General features: G+C 36.0%; 1 long non-coding RNA gene across 1 annotated transcript in view; it reads right to left on the bottom strand.

Moving 5' to 3' along the window:
- LOC147578418 (uncharacterized) overlaps positions 1-623 on the bottom strand; it is a 33,947-nt gene extending 33,324 nt beyond the window's left edge. The window contains exon 1 of the long non-coding RNA XR_015254265.1: positions 111-623. This is a non-coding gene — a long non-coding RNA (uncharacterized LOC147578418). The remainder of the gene's footprint in view (positions 1-110) is intronic.
- Between the last annotated feature and the right edge of the window lie 16,774 nt (positions 624-17,397).

Below are 17,397 nucleotides of genomic sequence, written 5' to 3'. Positions count from 1 at the left end.
GGGATCATAACCTGAGTTGAAGTCAAGAGTTGGATGGTTGACCAACTGAGCCACCGAGGCGCCCCTATATTTTCTAAACATACTAAGTATAGTTATTTTAAAATTCTTACCTGATATTTCCAGTATCTGGATCACTGTTCGGTATTTTTATATTATTTAATTTTACTCTTGATTTTTTTGGTCATTTGATTCTTTTTCTTGGCATGCCTATGAATTTTCCATTAAAACTGGGATATTCTATGCTTTGGATGATGCTTTTTTCCAGAGAAGGTTTAATTTTACTCTAGCATAGAGTACAAGTAAACTATCTTATTCCATTGGAGCCTTTGTTTCCGGTTTTACCAGGGCTGCTGTATTTCAGGTTGTTCTTATCCTCTGGTGTGATTCCCACTCATTCAGTGTGGCTCTTTCAGTGTATCGCCTGAAACTTCTCTTTCCTCCTTTCCACCTTTCCACCCTTTCTTTACCTCCATGGCCAGTGCTGAATTTTAACTTCATTGTAGCAAGGCTGCCAAACTATCTTCTCAGCCCTTTACCTCATCAGATACCACTCTCCACTTGCTCTTTCAGAGTCTCCGCTTACACACACAAAGTGTAACAATTGGGCCATGCCCAAAGTGGGAATGACGTCTAAATTTCAGGCTCACTTCTTTTTGGTTATTCCTGCCTCTGGTCTTTTGACCTTTATGGTTTTGCCACCCTAGGAACCCCAAACTCCAGATTCTGTGTCCCTTCCCCAGTTTGACTGCTCAACTGTTCAGGTTACTGTGGGTTTCATTTTCCTAAAATGTGATTGGCAGGTTCTCTGAGGCAACAGTGGAAGTGAGTGGAGGCTTTCCTGGGTTGTGCTTCTCTTCTCCTGCCTGCATGCCTTTATCTTCGAACAGCTGTTTGTGCATTTTATCCATCTTGTATAGTTTCTCTTAGTGGGGAGATTGACTTCTTACATGTCCCATTTTCAAGGTTGCAAGTCAGAGAGCATTTTTTTAAGTAGAGTGATAAGCATTGTAGTACTGTTTTGAAAGATGGAAACAATAAAAAAAAAAATGAAGAAGTAAGCATTTCCTGTGCTTACAGAGCAAGGCTTTTGTGGACTGGGAATTAGGATTTTAGTCTCAGAAACTTGTGGTCCAAGTTTTTTATTTGTGTGTGTGTCTTTTACTTTATACCCTTTAGATTTCAGATAAATTGAGCTCCCATGGTTAGTTTTTATCAGATTATATTGAGAAGGAAAATTAACAAACCAACAATTCCAGTTTGTAACAAATACAATGTTGAGTGTATTCTTATTAATAGTAACTTAATTAAATAGTACATTCAAAGAATGGGAAGTCTTTTTCTTTAATTAGCAGCTACAGATGAAGTCCACAATTAGAAGGAGTATATAGAATACTATAAAAATAGGGGTGCCTGGGTGGCTCAGTCTGTTAAGTGTCCAACTTTTGATTTCAGCTCAGGTCATGATCTCTCGGTTTGTGAGTTTGAGGCCCGCATTGGGGGCTCTGCACTGGCAGTGAAGAGCCTAACTGGGATTTCTCTCTCTCTCTCTCTCTCTCTCTCTCTCTCTCTCTCTCTCTCTCTCTCCCTTCTCCAGTCACATGTACATGTTCTATCTCTATCAAGATAAATAAACTTAAGAAAAAGAATACTGTAGAAATAAAAATAATTCCTAACTTCTCTTTACATTAAATCTAATGATATAACCTTGTCCAGAAGTTATATGATGCTGATATTGACATTCATCATGAACATTCATATCATCCGAACCAATGGCTGACAAGTGGACCCTTTAAATGGAAAATGACATTCATTTTATGACATCTTACAAAGCTTATGGTGATTTTCATTTACTGTCTCAAGTATTTTATGGTAATACTATAAGGTAGTTCCATATGTTATAAAGATGAAAGAAAATGGATGCACAGATATAGTCACAGGAATTAACCTGGGGCAAAGAGGAATTTATGACAGTCAGAAATGAAACTCGTATTTTGTCTCAACCTTAGCCTCAGTCCCCTTTTGCTGTACTGGAAAACCTGAATGTATGATGGATACAGCCCAAGAGCTTTGCTTTACCCTACATCTCTTGAGCTACCCTCAGGCATTTGAAAATACAAAATAAACTCCATGAGGAAAGGTTTCTGAGGCTTATGATGAAAATGTTGTGGAAAGTGCCTGCTATTTAAGTATCACTGGAAAATTTCTGTTTTACTTTCTCTGTATTTGCATAGGAATTCCAGTATTCTGTATAGATCCTCTCTTGTTTCAGGAACTTAGGGCATTCTCAGTGAGAATTTCATATGAGCACCGTTTACTTAGATCTCACCATGAATGATGCATTAGTGATTCGTTAGCCTTGGGATCTAGTGTCCTTCCATGGTTTTCTTCCATGTTCTATTGATAAAGTTTCAGGCACTTTCCCTCCTTATAATTGTTGCTGCTTTGCCAGACACAACAAGTCCTCAAAGTGCTTTACAACTGTTTATGAGGTTTTCTTTCATGTAAAACAGTTATGAGCTGAGTGATGCCCCCAATTAGAATTTCAAAGTTTCCCAAAAATCAAGAGAGGTTGTCTTTTCCTTGTGTGTCACACTTTGTCAGAGAAACCCCAAAGAAGTCATACTTGATATTGAATTGTGACAAAGTTTAATGAAAAAGACCCTGTCCTCCCAGTGGATATTAATTTTCTGATGCCTAGCTTAGGGAATTAATACTATTGACAAAAACAATGATGTATTCACCATTTCACTTCCCTTCTGATGAATAAGCCATCATTAGTTATAAAACTCTTTGCTCAATTGACTTTCCAGTTTCATTTCAAGAAATTATTATCAGAATAGCTCAACAATCTTGAAGCTCAGAAATATCTGAATTTCTCAAAATACAGTTGGAACCTCCCACCAAAGAGATTGTAACTGATTTCCTTTACAGATGGAAGAGACTTGCTAGAAAACAACTGTGCATAATAAATAAAATAAAATGCTATGTCAGATCCATAGAAAAGGTCATTAGCAATCATAGAAACAGGTGTTCATGGTTGGCCTAGCCTTTTTGTAACTGGACTATAATGATCCTCATTTTCTAATAACTGGTTTATCTAGAGACAGCAATGTATTTTATAGATTTGAATCATTAATTTTTGAATGGTCATAGTGATTTCTGATTTTTACCAAACCTCATTACATACTATATAGAATTTGGTGAAAAATGAACTCTCTCTTTTAATGAAAGCTTTCTTTCTGATTCTTGGTATGGAAAAATGGATTAAATTGTGCTAGAAAGGACTTTTACAACAGCAGGCCACAAAAATCCTATTTAACACTTTCCTTGAATCGTATGAGTGTTCAAAGATTACCATTTCAGAGGTTTGCTAATTTTCAAAAAAAAAAAAAAAAAAGAATGATTCAGATAATTGCTATGATTTCTTTCCTTAGGTGTTATCACTTGTAGTATGCTATTATTCTGTCACAGAATAAAAGGTTAAAAAAAAAGAAAAAAAACAGCTTTGGTAATTTCCTGAAATGAGCCTTCTTACTTTGTGTAAGAATTCAGAAAAGACCAAGATTTAATAAAATGCATTTTGTTGAGAAATGAAAATACTCGAGGAAAAGGGGTGGGTGCGGGCAGGGAAGAGATTCAATTGTAGTTAAGTTTTTACCAGCAAATGCGCCATTCTGGTTGAGTAAATATAGTTACCTTTAGAGAAACAGATGCACACATGAGTTTGTGCTTCGAATGCCAACTGCTTTAAATCTAATTCTTATATAACTTTTGAGACCTAAATCTGTAGTTTCCCTTTTGTTTTTAGGCCAAGAAAAACACTGCCGCTTGAAAAACCTACAACTTTGTGGCCTGGTGGACTAAAAATAAATGATATCATCCCAGTTACCTTGTTCTATGATGGCAGCTAATCAGAAATAGATTATTTTGTGTGGGTAACAGGAAATAATTTGATGTTTAGTGAGATAGGCATTAGATATCTCTTCCTTTTAAACCAAGCCAGTTCCGCTAAATCTGTAGAGAGGTCAGCATTGCTCTTGAACTTTCAGAGTTTGGTGGGGGGAAGAATGATAGCATCAATCAAGGCAATTATGAGCTTAATGCAACATTCAGATGTGAATAGGAATCCCTTTGAGGAATGCTAGCATGTTTTCAAACATTAAGGCAAATATTTCTTAAAAATGCAGAAAATGTTTATTTAAAGATTTGGAGACAAGTCTGTGGAAAAAGTTAATTTGACCCTAACATGAGATATAGCTCAACTTAGTAACATGAAGGTAGCCATCAGATGGTAAATAGTCATTTTTAAGCACATGACAGTTTTTCTCCATATTTGATATATAATCTCGTAGTCTCTCTTTTGTGTGCATAAACTTGTTTGGTTTATTATCAAATGATCACCATGCCTATCAATGGCTATTAGAGTACAGTCACAACCATGACCTCTGTGCTTGTGTTTCTGTACACCATCTAGCCCTTCAGGCTTTCTTTATTAATATATCCCCCATAGCTCAATTCCACTTTACTGATCTTATCTCAGTGTTTTTGTATTTTACTTCAGTTATGATAATATTTGCTTGTGTATGAATATTCTCGCTGGAGGGAGTCTTAGTTCTGTATGTTGTCAGTGAGTCCCATGGAGGGGGATTATTTCCTCATGGTTCATCAAGCTAAAAATGAATGGTTTCAAGCTGGAAATAAAGTCTTGTTTTCTGTCCTCTGCATTAAGCTGGAAATTGGTTCACAGTCTTTGATTTGATCACAAGACAATATGGATCATCACCTCTGTGTGTAAACTAGTTGTAGTGACTTCTGTCATCTTCCCATTTCTCCTGGAACCCAGCAAGAGAATTATATATTTTTATGTAACATTATAATTAGCCAACGTGAGGATAATCAGTGGAGAGTTTATAAAATGTTATTAGTCTCCCTGACCCATTAGCTAATACTTCTTATATAGTGCATAATTCTGTTTATATTTATTTCATATATAGCATTGATTTGAAATCATTATCAGATTGTCTCATCTAAGAAATTTTCTTGCTATTTAAAGTTCTTAACTCTCTGGGGACGCCTGGGTGGCTCAGTCCTTTAAGCATCCGACTTCAGCTAAGGTCATGATCTCGCAGTTTGTGGGCTTGAGCCCCATATCGCACTCTGTGCTTACAGCTTAGCTTGGATTCTGTCTGTCTCTCTCTGCCCCTCCCCCGCTCACACTCTGTCTCTGTCTCAAAAATGAATAAACATTATTTTTTTTAATTTAAAAAATTAAATTCTGAACTCTCTGAAATGCATGAGTTCACCAAGATCATCTTAATTTGGATGTCGTGGCCAAATTTTGGTGATCTGGGTTGTCCAATTATCAGAATATCAGAATTGGTATATTTTCTTATTTTGTACTACCTAATGCCTACAGTAAGATATTCATTCATTTTTTGTTCTCTTTATTCACATTGTTCCTTGCCTACTTTTCTTTCTTCCAGCAGTTGTTTTTCAAAGGTTTATTATATACTGAGGACAGACATTCCAAATATATCCTAACATAAATAAGGCTCATATTTTCCAGAAGTTCAGAAAACAGTGGGGGAAGCAACCCAAGTCAGATCTGTACAGCAGTGAAAGTATCTCTCTGGTGGAGTGCTTTAGAGAAGGTTGTGCCACTTAATTTACCAGGAAAACTGGAGAGTGTTCCTTGAAAGGATGACACTCAAAATATAGACATAGAATAGAGGAAATATGAAATTTCTGTTAAGAGGGGCCCAGCGATTGCAAAGCCACAGAGTCACGAAAGAGCACAAGCTGTTTAGAAAGTGTCAGTGTACTCATATGCAGCTGTGATCTCCTTGCTCCCTTATCACAGTGAGGAGGTGGTGGGGGTTGGCACAGAAGGGGATGCTTCTATGGGACAAGTTAATAAAAGGTTACTGCTGTAATTGTGCTCTGAAACTGATTGGTTGTAATTTTTTTTTTCCTACAAGTTGCTCTAGGAATATAAACAAGTATTCAGATTACCAAGCAAATAATTTTGAGAATAACACAAACACAAAATATACTCTTAGACGAGATCGGGCACATTCAGGGTGGCATGGCCGTAGACAAAATATACTTTTGGAAGTGACATGTCATTCTTTTTGTTGAAAGCAATCCTTTAAAATCCATTATTTACAACCAATCACTTAAGAAGCCAAACTGTGGTTCACTAGGTCCTTTAACTGAGGAAAGATGGCTTTCTACTCAATCTACCCACTGGCTAGAATCAGTTAATCATATTTATGTTGTCATGGTGGACATTTTTTAAAAAATTGGTATCCTTTCCCTTCTTTGTGTTTTCTTTACTGTCAGTGGCTGTTCCTAGTCAGGATAGATTGTTAGAAAATGTTTGTTCTTGGCAGTCTAATCCCCTTAGAATACTGAGGAACCTATGGACATCATTCACCCATTAGGATTAAAGGCTAAGTGTCATTAGTGGATTGCATGGACAGGTGTACTTATTTTTTTCTTCCTCTCCTGGCAGTAGAATCTAATTAGAGAGCATCCTCAAAGCAATAAGAGGAGGTCCACAATGGTACTCACTGAGATAAGAGCCTTATGGTGCTGAAAATTCCTGTTGCTACAGTGAATAAAACACACTTTAAGGTGTCACAGTGAGCACATGCATGTATGCTTCTCTAACTTCAAGAAGATTTGGATCAATGTTTCTCACATTTAAGTAGTACACTTATACTTTCCTAAGAGACAAATATCTGTGTATGTGTATCTGTAAATTCATGTGCATGTGTTTATAAAATTAACACTTGAGAATAAAATTTAAAACCCAGGATGAGAAGCACCTTAGTAAAAGGTAACGTTGACTTCTATTTCTAGCCACAATAAATAATAGACACTGGATTTACTATGCCAAAACAACTGAAAACTAGACAACATACATAAAACCATGTTTTTCAGACATTAAACACTGGCAATGCAGAAATTATACTTGACACAGAGGAGAAAGATGAGGCAAGCCCAAGATGTTTCCAGTGTACTGACTAGTAAGGTTGCAAACTGAAACAAAGGTACTAGGAAACCAGCTGGAGGCCAGAGGTATTTCTCAATTAAAGAGACAGAGTTCAGAGTCTGGGAGTTCAAGAAGAAATATCTGCAGAAGCTCACCCTTGAATCGTCAACTGAGTACTGATCAGCACATGCACATAAGGAAATTTCCAAAGTTGGGAGAGAGAACCACTCCAGAAACATTAGAGAGAACAATTACTTATAGTTATTATTATTATTGAGGTAAAATTTATGTAACATAAAATTAACCATTTTAGTGTGAAACATTCAACATCATTTGGTACAATCAGAGTGTTATGCAATCACCATGTCTACCCTAATTCTGAAATATTTTCATCACCCCCAAAGGAACCTTGTACTCATTAAGCAGTTGCTTCCTATGACAACCAATAGTATGTTTCCTGTCATATATATGTGTGTGTGTGTGTGTGTATATATATATATATATATATATATATATATATATATGTATATACATATATATGACTTTTTGTTTGATTTCTTTCACTTACCATAATGTTTTCAAGGTTCAAAATGTTCACCATGTATTAGTACTTCACTCCTTTTTATAGTTGGAATAATATTCCATTTTATGTATGTACTACTATTTGCTTTTCCATTTATCTATAGATGGAAATTTGGGCTATGTTCACCTTCTGGCTATAGTGAATAGTGCTGCAATAATGTATATATACGTGTAATTTGTTTAATAACCTATTTTTAATTATTTTGTGCATGTGCATATCACGTAATGCCTCTTAGGATTTTGATTTGCATTGCCCTAATGATTAATAATGTTGAGCATCATTTCATGTGCTTATTAGCAATGTTTTTGTATATCTTTTTTAGAAAAAGTTTATTCATTTTTTTTACCCATTTTTAATTCATCTGTCTTTTTGTTTTTGAGTTGTGAGAATTCTTTATATATTCTGCTTATTAGACCCTGATCAGATATGTGATTTGCAAATATTTTCTCTCATTCTGTAGGTTGTCTTTTTCACTTTCCTGGTAATGTCCTTTGATGTACAAAAGTATTTTTTTTATTTTAATGAATTATGATTTATCTAATTTTCTTTTTGTTACGATTTTAAGGTCATATCTAAAAATCCATGCCAAATCCATGGTCATGAAGATTTATCCTGTATTTTCTTCTAACATGTTTATGGTTATAGCTCTTATATTTGCGTCTCTGATCCACATTTAGTTAATTTTTTCATAGGGAATAAATTCTTAAATCTCAAACAGGGAAAGGATTTGTCTGTTTCCAATGACTAGAGTGGAAAACCTTATAATTCATGGTGTGTAGGAGTCTATTTGGAATTATTATTCAGCAGGGTAAAACTAGCTTTAGACAAAAGGTTGTGTCCTCTTTCCAAAGTTAAAAGAAGCCTGGCAACAATTGTTCTGTTTCCAAGTAAATCCATTGTATCCTGTAACAATGCACAAATATATTTATAGAAAATGAAAAATATTAATAATCCACAAAGCAAAATTCCCAAAGACCTAGAATGCAGTGAAGCAAGAAAATAAGTCCCATAATAAAGAGAAAAATCAAACAATATAAAGAGAGATTAGGGAGTTACTAGGCAAATGCATTAGATTAGTCTTCTTTATAATTGTATCCCATATGTTCAAGAAGTAGAAGAAACACAGAAGACAGTAGATACATGAAAATTATTTAAAAAAAAATCAAAAGTCTGGAATTAAAAAACTTCAATATCTGAAATGAAGAAGACACTGGATTGAATTGACAGCAGATTAGCCAGTGTGGAAGAAAAGTTTAGTGAACTTAAACATATAGCAAATTGAAACTACTCAAAATGAAACACAGTGAAATAGCCCTCAAGAAAACAGAGCAAACATCTTTCTTTATGATTTTTTCCCCTCTATTATTCAATTTTGAGACTTGATGATATATCCTGCATACACGTCCATTATTAGATAAGTGATTTTAAAATGTTTTCTCCAGTCCATGGCTTTTCTTTTCATCCTTTTACCAGTGACTCTTGAAATGTAGTGGTTCTTAATTTTGATTAAGTTTGTCATTTTTGTTGTTTTGTTTTGTTTTGTTTTGTTTTCACCTGTGGGTCATGTTTTTGCTTTCCTACCTAAGAAGTCTTTATTTAGGCAATAGTACAATTTCTCCTATGATTAATTATTGATATGTTATTAAGTTTTACGTGTAGGTCTATAACTAATTTTGAATTAATTTTTATATATGAAGTGAAGTAGGAAAAAGGTTTCATTTTGTTTTATTTCTTTTTTTTTTTCTCTTTTTGCTTAGAGTACTATTTGTTGAAGACACTATGCATTTTCCTCAACCATGTTAACAAGCAATTGATCACGTATGTTTTAGTCCATTGTAGTCTCTATCCTGGTACGTTGATATATGTGCAATTTTATTATAAAGATACTCATAAAGCTGTACAGTAAGACGGTACAGGTCTTCAGTTAATATAGGTTCTCCAAATTTATTTTTCCTTTACTAACTTTAGCTACTCTAATTTTTTTTTTTTTTTTTTTGCTATTCTTTCATATAAGGTTAAAATTGGCTTGTTGATTTCTACAAAAAAATCTTGCTCCAGTTTTTTATTGAAATTGCATATTCAATGTAAGGAACATTTTTATCTTAACAACAGTGAGTCTCCCATGAGACTCCTATGAACATAATACATCTCACCATTTATGTAGATATTTGAAAAATTTCCTTGTGTTTTTACAGTTTCCCTGTATAGGTCTTGCACAGGTGTTCTAAGAGGTATACCTAAGTTTTTCAGGGTTGGGGGACAGTAATAAGTGGATCTTTTCAAATGGCAACTTCCAGTTTTGTAACATCGATCTTGTATCCTTTGACCTCACTAAATTCATGTTAAAGTTCCTGTAATTTTGGTAGATTCTTTGAAATTTTCCAAGTCAGCGATCTTGTTTTTTCAAATAACAAGTTTACTTCTTCTTTTCCAGATTGTATACCTTTTAATTATTTTCCTTGCCTACACACCTAGCTAGATCCTTTAGTTCAATGATGCATAGGTGTGGTGACAGAAAATACCTTGCTTTGTTACCCATCATTAGGGGAGATCATTTAGTCTTTTATCTTTAAATATGAGGTTACTTATGGCCTGTTGCTTTGTAACTTTTTTTTTTAATCAGGTGGAAGATGTTCCTTTCTCATGTTAATTTTTGGAAGTTTGTCACTAATAAATGTTGGAATTTTGTAAAAGTCTTTTACTTCACATTTTGAGATGATCACAAAATTTTTCTTTACCTTGTTCACATGGTGAATTGCAATGATTGATATTTGAATGTTGACCAAATCTTGCATTCCTGGTATAAACTCCATATTATTATTTTTAGATTGCCCTGAAAAGATAAAATCATATATAATTCCTAGACTATAAAAAACACATCTGTAAAGTTCTTTTTTAGAAAATCTTTTTTTTTTTTTTGTATTTTATAGTATTTTAGATTCTAAAATTTCCACCTCTATATTTCACTGATGTTAAAATAATTAACCGATTGACAGGTATTATTTTTAGTTTTCATATAAGACTTAGGGAGATCTTTGTTCCAGGCATCAATGGAAATTAAAAATTGTATGGATCAATAAATATTCCACAAAGTGGGCATTAATCTTTGATTAAATGCATTGATAACAATGGCAGCAATGTGATTGTATTAGAATGTAAGTCTAGAAGGATATCACTGATGGATAGGATTGATGGCTGGGAGGGTACGTGACTGAAACAGCTCAGGAGAAAGAGAGATTATCTCATCTTCCTTTGGAGGATAGAAAGGGCCTATGTGGTAGATGACCTTGCTGGTGCTTACCAGAAAATTTCTGACTGACTGGTTAGGACTACATCCTGGGGAAGGTTGAAACTGTAATTATGTTAGGTATTAAACTCTAGTTTAATAGATGGTTTGGTGATGTGGACCTAGGACATGTGATTTCATTTTGGGGCTAATGGGATTTGTGGTTATTTATTTATTTATTTAGTAATTTTTAATTTAAATACAAGTTAGTTAACATGTAGTGTAATAATGATTTCAGGAATAGAATTTAGTGATTCATTACATATAACACCCAGTGTTCATCCCAATAAGTTTTTTTTTTTTTTTTGAACGGCAATTTTCTTTTTGTACCTGTTGATATTAAAGATTAAGTGATTCTCTATATCACACAGCTAATAAATGTTATGGGTAGAATTCAATTCAATGATTTTCTGCATCCGTAGCTGTTGATACTGATCACCATGCTAGAATTTGAGCACTGAGAAGGAAGGTGGGATGTGTCCGTTGAGATCATACAGGAACCCTCTTGGAACCTAAGCAATAGCTCAACTTTCTCCAGGGGTTTGAGCTTGATGGTCTTATGTGCGAAACAATGAGAGAGACAAAAATGACTCTGGAGTTCATGTAAATTTCACAGAAACTCACATTAACAGAGGTTCTGCAAGGTTCCAAGAGGAAGAAATAAATTTCAAAAGAGGCAACACATTTGGATATTTGGATCCAAGTTAATTTCTACTCACCTACTCTTGAAGATATGATATATTGCCTTGGGTTGTTCCTAAAATTAAATTTGGAAATGGTCTTATGTTCCAGTAGACTGACATGGATATTATATATATTATATAATCTATCAAATAGATTGGTGAAGAAAAATTTGCCTATATCCAGGGTCCTTAAAATTCAGAATGCTTCAGAATCTGAAGGCTTGTTAAAACAGATCCCTGGCCCCTTCTTCAGAGTGTATGATTCAGTAGGGCTTTGGTGGGTCCTAAAAATGTGCATTTCTGTAAGGTTCTAAATGAGGCTGATGCTTCTGGTCCTGAGATCAACCTGGACATCCACTGGCCTGCCCTAGGTCATTTCAGGTGAAATCTTCTCTCAGGAGCCAGGAATCAGGACACCTAATTTCTAGTGAAGGTTCCCTACCTACCTGTGTCACCATGGAACAGTTCCTTTATCTCCTTCGGTTGTATCTAAATTGTGGGTATGGACTAAGTGATCTTTAACAGTCCCTGTAATTTTATGGCTTTTTAAAATTTTACTATTTTTTCATGTTTTAATAGTTATTTCATTTTTCTTTTTTTTGTGATTTTTTTTGCATTTTTTCATAAGTCTGAATTTTTCTGTAGCGCCTTACTATTGCCTGATTTAAGAGCAATGCATTTATTCATTAATTTATAAAATACTGACACCTATTTCATGCTGGGCATGGAGTTGTAAGATGAGTAAATTAGTCTTGTTTTCCAGGAACTATATCTAATTTTGCACATCTCCAACTTCACCATACATCAGAATCACTTAGAATTAAAGACAACTAGGCCTTTCCCTGGGAGATTCGTATTCATTAGGTCTAGGCAGAGGTGTGGTACCTAATTAGTCTCAGAAATGATTGCACTAAGTGGCCAGTATTAGGAATTAATGATTTCATAGAGGAGATAGGCACAAAAAAGAGGTGATCATGGTGCAGTATGATCGGCACCAAGAGAAAAGCCCGCATAAGGTGAGGAAGCCAAGAGAAACACAGCTTTGTTATTTCCCTCTCTTTCCCTTAGTAGTTCAGTTACCTTTTGCTGACTGTAGAATCTTGAAGAAGCTTATGTTCTCAGTCAGATGATAGCGATCACAGCAAATACACTCAAAGTGTAAACTAGAAATCAGGGACCAGTTATGGGGCCCCTACTCTGCCTTAATATCCCTAGATTCTGGACACATTGTTCCACCTCTTGCGGCTCAGTTCTTCCATCCCCGAAATGAGGACATTGGAACTGGCACCATCTGAGATGCCATCCAGTTCTCAAGGCCTGGAAGTTTAGGGGCTAAGCATATAGATATTGCGGATGGTTTCTAACAGTCAGCTCTGAGACAAGTTTCTTTTGTTTCTTTGTTTGTTTGTTTGTTTGTTTGTTTGTTTAGTTAGTTTTGGTTTATTTATTTATTTTGAGAGAGAGAAAGAGGAGGCGCAAAGAGAGAGGGAGAGAAAGAATGAATCCCACACAGGCTCCATGCTGTCAGCCTGGAGCCCAATGTGGGGCTCCATCTCACAAACTGTGAGATCATGACCTCAGCTGAAATCAGGAGTTGGACTCTCTATCGACTGAGACACCCAGGCATCCTGAGACAAGTTTCTGAAGTGGACTTCTTTCCAACAATTTTCTTATTTCTCCTGTAAGTGAATTAGGAGGGGAAGGAGGGGAGCCCATCCAGTGGCTTGCAGATATGGTTCCTTAGATCCACCCATCAGTGCTTTTATTGTTAGAGAAGATGATTGTGTATGTCTCTCTCTGTGGTTTGATACCATGTGCTTTCATGATGTAGACTTCCTTTATAGCATATGAAATAATCAAATAATCACTTTCAATGCCTGCTTCCAGAGTATCCTCTTGACTGGTAAGTAAATTAAAAACAAGAGAATCCAGTTAAGGAGCCACTTCCTTGTGAGAGCTCAACAACTGTTCCCTCATTTACTAAAAAAAAAATTAAAAAATAAAAAAAATAATAAAGAAATCTAGTTTATTCTAACAGAGCTCTCTGAGATATGCATTTGTCAGAGAGATTAATACCTCTCACAGACCATTCAGCCCGCAATATGCAAGGAGCCAAGAGGCTTCAGAGGGTAATGCAATTCTGTTCAGCACAATTTTTTCTCTTATAAAAATGAAGTTAATGTTATGCCACCCTGTTAAATCTTTGCATGTTTTAATTCAAAGTGATATATTTTAATGTTACCTTTGTCTTTAAAAAAAAAAATGGCCCTTGTATCTAAGCTTGTAAAACTCCAATGACAGTGATTTCAAATGGCAATGGGAACTGGCATTGGTTATGAAAAACAGGAAAACAACAATTTGCTGTATGGTTAGAATTTCCGATGGAATTTTAGTTTGATATATTAAGAGGTACATGGATGAAGGAGTGTATGGTTAAAACCAATATTCATTGTAACTAATATTATTTTCATCATTGCAAATAATGGCATGCAAGCACATATTATCTCCATGCTATTTAACCATCCTAACAACAAATAGAAATTATTACAGTTAAAGAGCATGAAGCACAGATAAATTCTTCATTCAAGGTCATGAAGGTTATAAGTGGGATTCAAATTTATTTACTCTTTAAATGTGTTTAATGCTTATTAATTTTTGAGAGACAGAGAGAGACAGAGTGCAAGCAGAAGAAAGACAGAGAGAGAGGGAGACACAGAATCTGAAGCAGGCTTCAGGCTCTGAGCTGTCAGCACAGAGCCCAGTGCAGGGCTCAGACTCACAGACCATGAGATCATGACCTGAGCTGGAGCCAGACACTTAACTGACTGAGCCACTCAGGTGCTCCTCAAATTTAATTCTCTCTGCAATCACTTTATTCTGTGTTCTCCTCTGTTCATTTCCCTGGAATGTAGCAACAGTTCCCATTTCTATTGTAGCAATACAGCTGGAAAAGTGTAAAGTGGGAGGACCAGAGATGTATCTAGATGCATTTGCTAGATGGCAAACTATGACAGAAGCATGAATGCTTCCTGTTTATGCACTGATGCCAGCTTTTACCGTGACTGTAATACACGCCTGCCATCAGCGGGAGAACCAGCTTTGGTCCTGTTGACAAACAGAAAAAGTTTGCTGGTGACTTTACTAAGACCGTTTTGAGTCTGGGTAATTGAGAGCACATCCACGCCTACATGAGTTGCCTGAAGTTGTAAATGTAAACCATGTTCCAGCCCACTGTCAAAGCTACCATCTTAACTAGTTACATGTTTTCAGATGTCGTCTTTCCTCTTGATAAGCATCACATTTCCCATCCACAAACTAAAACTATAAAGGCTGGAAAAGGCTCAGGGAAGTCCTCTTGCTTTTTCTGATGCTCTCTCTCACGTGGAATATCTGTAGGCTCCTCAGACTGGGGCAGAATTCCTTTGCATACTGGCAATCCTTTCTTCTGTTTTGCTTCACTTCTATATCCACCCTCTCCAACCTAAGCTACCACGTGTGTGCTGTGTTAATACATGTGAGAGCTTCCTGATTTTTATGAGCGTACAGGATTCTATATAGAATTCTAGACTATAGGCTAATATAGAATTCTTTCTAGCATCAGCTCCACTGCTGCTCACATTCCTTTCTCACTTGCTCACCGCTGGGCTCCAGGATGAGCTTAGTCAGATACAACTTGATTCTTCATCCTATTCTAATGAGTTTCCTGAAGAACCTAAAAAGATAGCATTAACACAACACTGCCATGCTGCTGGAGGTAATATTAGGGAGGCATCCAGTCACCTTTTATAGTTAATCAGATGATAAAATAGGTCATGTTATGGCAACCTTCCCATCAGGAACTTTGGGGAGTGGGTCCTCCTCTCCAGGGGGTCTCCTCTCCTAGAAAAAGCATGATCCTATAATTAGCTCACAAGCCCTATGTGAATCCTGAGGGCATCCTGGCCTTAGGCACCTTCTTGTCTTCCTGTGTTCACTTTGCTTTTAGCCACACTACCCTCCTTGCTGTTCCCAGAGGTCTTTTCTGCAGTCTTTGAACTTATTCGCCTTCATGTCTGGACTGTTTCTCTCCTATAACTCTACAGCTGCTCATTCTTTCCCTTCCTTTATGTCTTTGCTTATATGATACTTGCACAGCAAGGAATTGCTCAGTAACCCTGTCTAAACTGCAACACATACGTAGACACTTCACATTCCCTCACCATCTTATCGGCTATAGTATTTAATGTGTCACTTCGTTTATTCTTTTGCTTCTCTCTCCTCTCACTCAAATATGATTCCTCTGGATATAGATGTAGGTAGAGATGTGGATGTAGATGTAGGTGTAGACATAGATATTCGTTTGCTGCTGTGTTCACTTTTTGTTTTTGCGTTTTGTTCACTGCTGAGTTCCCAGGGTCTCAACCAAGTACCTGGCACATGATCCCCTCAATATATAGTTGTTACATAAATGAACATATCCAGGCAGTCCCCTAAGTAGACTCGACACAGCCATTTTTCTTCGTCAGGAATGAGGAGCAAAATGAAGAACAGGAGTTTTCGACAATCTGGATTAAGAACCAGTTTTTAGTGTAAGATTTCACTGACTCTCACATAATAGAAACAGATTCTATTAGTTGAGCAAATACATAACAACAAAGCTATTTTTAACTAAAAAATTTAAATCAATCTTCACTTGATCAATCACAAAAGCATGACGTATAATTTATTCTGTTTGGGTTGCAAAAGAGATTCTTCAGAGTCTTTCTGACTGAGATGGATAGCTGTGAGGCCAACGGTCTTCAATGTCCTGGAAACAGATGGTTTCTTGGGCAACTATGACTGAGTTTTGGTTCTAACACCATCACTTTTCTAAGCCTACCCATAACGTGAAACCATCTCTTAGGGATTTTGGAAGGATTAGATATGATGGCATTTTAAACAATGGTACTCAACAGTGGCCTGCCTGGGCCTGCACCTCAAAAATGGGAATTCTGTTAAGAAATGATGGCAACAGTGATGATCCACTGAATAGTGAGAAAGAGTGGGTTTTGCTTGAACACAGATATTGGTTGAGCTGTTACTGAGCATCAGAGATGCACCAGTGTCCCCAAAATGTCCTTGCAAACTATACATTTCAGGCCAGTCTTCACCCAAAGGTGCTAGAAAAACAAAACAAAAAAGACTGTCAATTTTTATTCCTGTATGTCTCCATACAGAAATAACTACTGGGGTGGCTGGGGGGCTCAGTCAGTTAAGAATTAAACTCTTGGTTGTGGCTCAGGTTATGATCTCGTGGTTCATGAATTCAAGCCCTGCTCTGTCAGCACAGAGCCTGCTTGGGATTCTGTCTCTCCCTCTCTCTGCCTCTCTCTCTTTCTCTCAAAATAAATAAATAAACTCAACAGAAAGAAATAACTACTGAATTAAATATCATTTTCCCCCATGAAGTGTTCAGCTCAGTGTTTTATTTCTTAAACAATGAACGAGTATTACACTTGTTGCTTATTACATGCCTAGCACTATGCTAGTGGGTGTCGAGGACATGATGCAGCACCTAGGGCACAGGCTTTGGGATCATTTAGACTTGGCAGTGAGCCTTGTTTATGGTTCCCAGCTATGCTCTCCTCCTGAGGTTGCTTATGTACAGCTCAGTTTTCCCATTTTTAATATAAGCATAATTCTTCATAGGTTATTTGTTAGGGTTAAGATTGATATAAATAAAGCAAATTATAAAAAAAATAATGAAGTAATTAATATATTAAAGGAAAAGCAGCTAGCGATGGAGCTCAATAAAATCCAAAGTAATTTGTATAATTGTAGAAAACTTACAAAAATTTTCTAAGCCAGAATTGTAAAAGTTACTACATAT

The sequence above is a fragment of the Puma concolor genome, chromosome C1, assembly GCF_028749965.1.
Source record: "Puma concolor isolate L17-30 chromosome C1, mPumCon1.1.hap2, whole genome shotgun sequence".
NCBI lineage: Eukaryota > Metazoa > Chordata > Mammalia > Carnivora > Felidae > Puma > Puma concolor.
The sequence above is the reverse complement of the archived record's forward strand: the minus strand, read 5'-3'. Positions and strand labels throughout refer to the sequence as shown.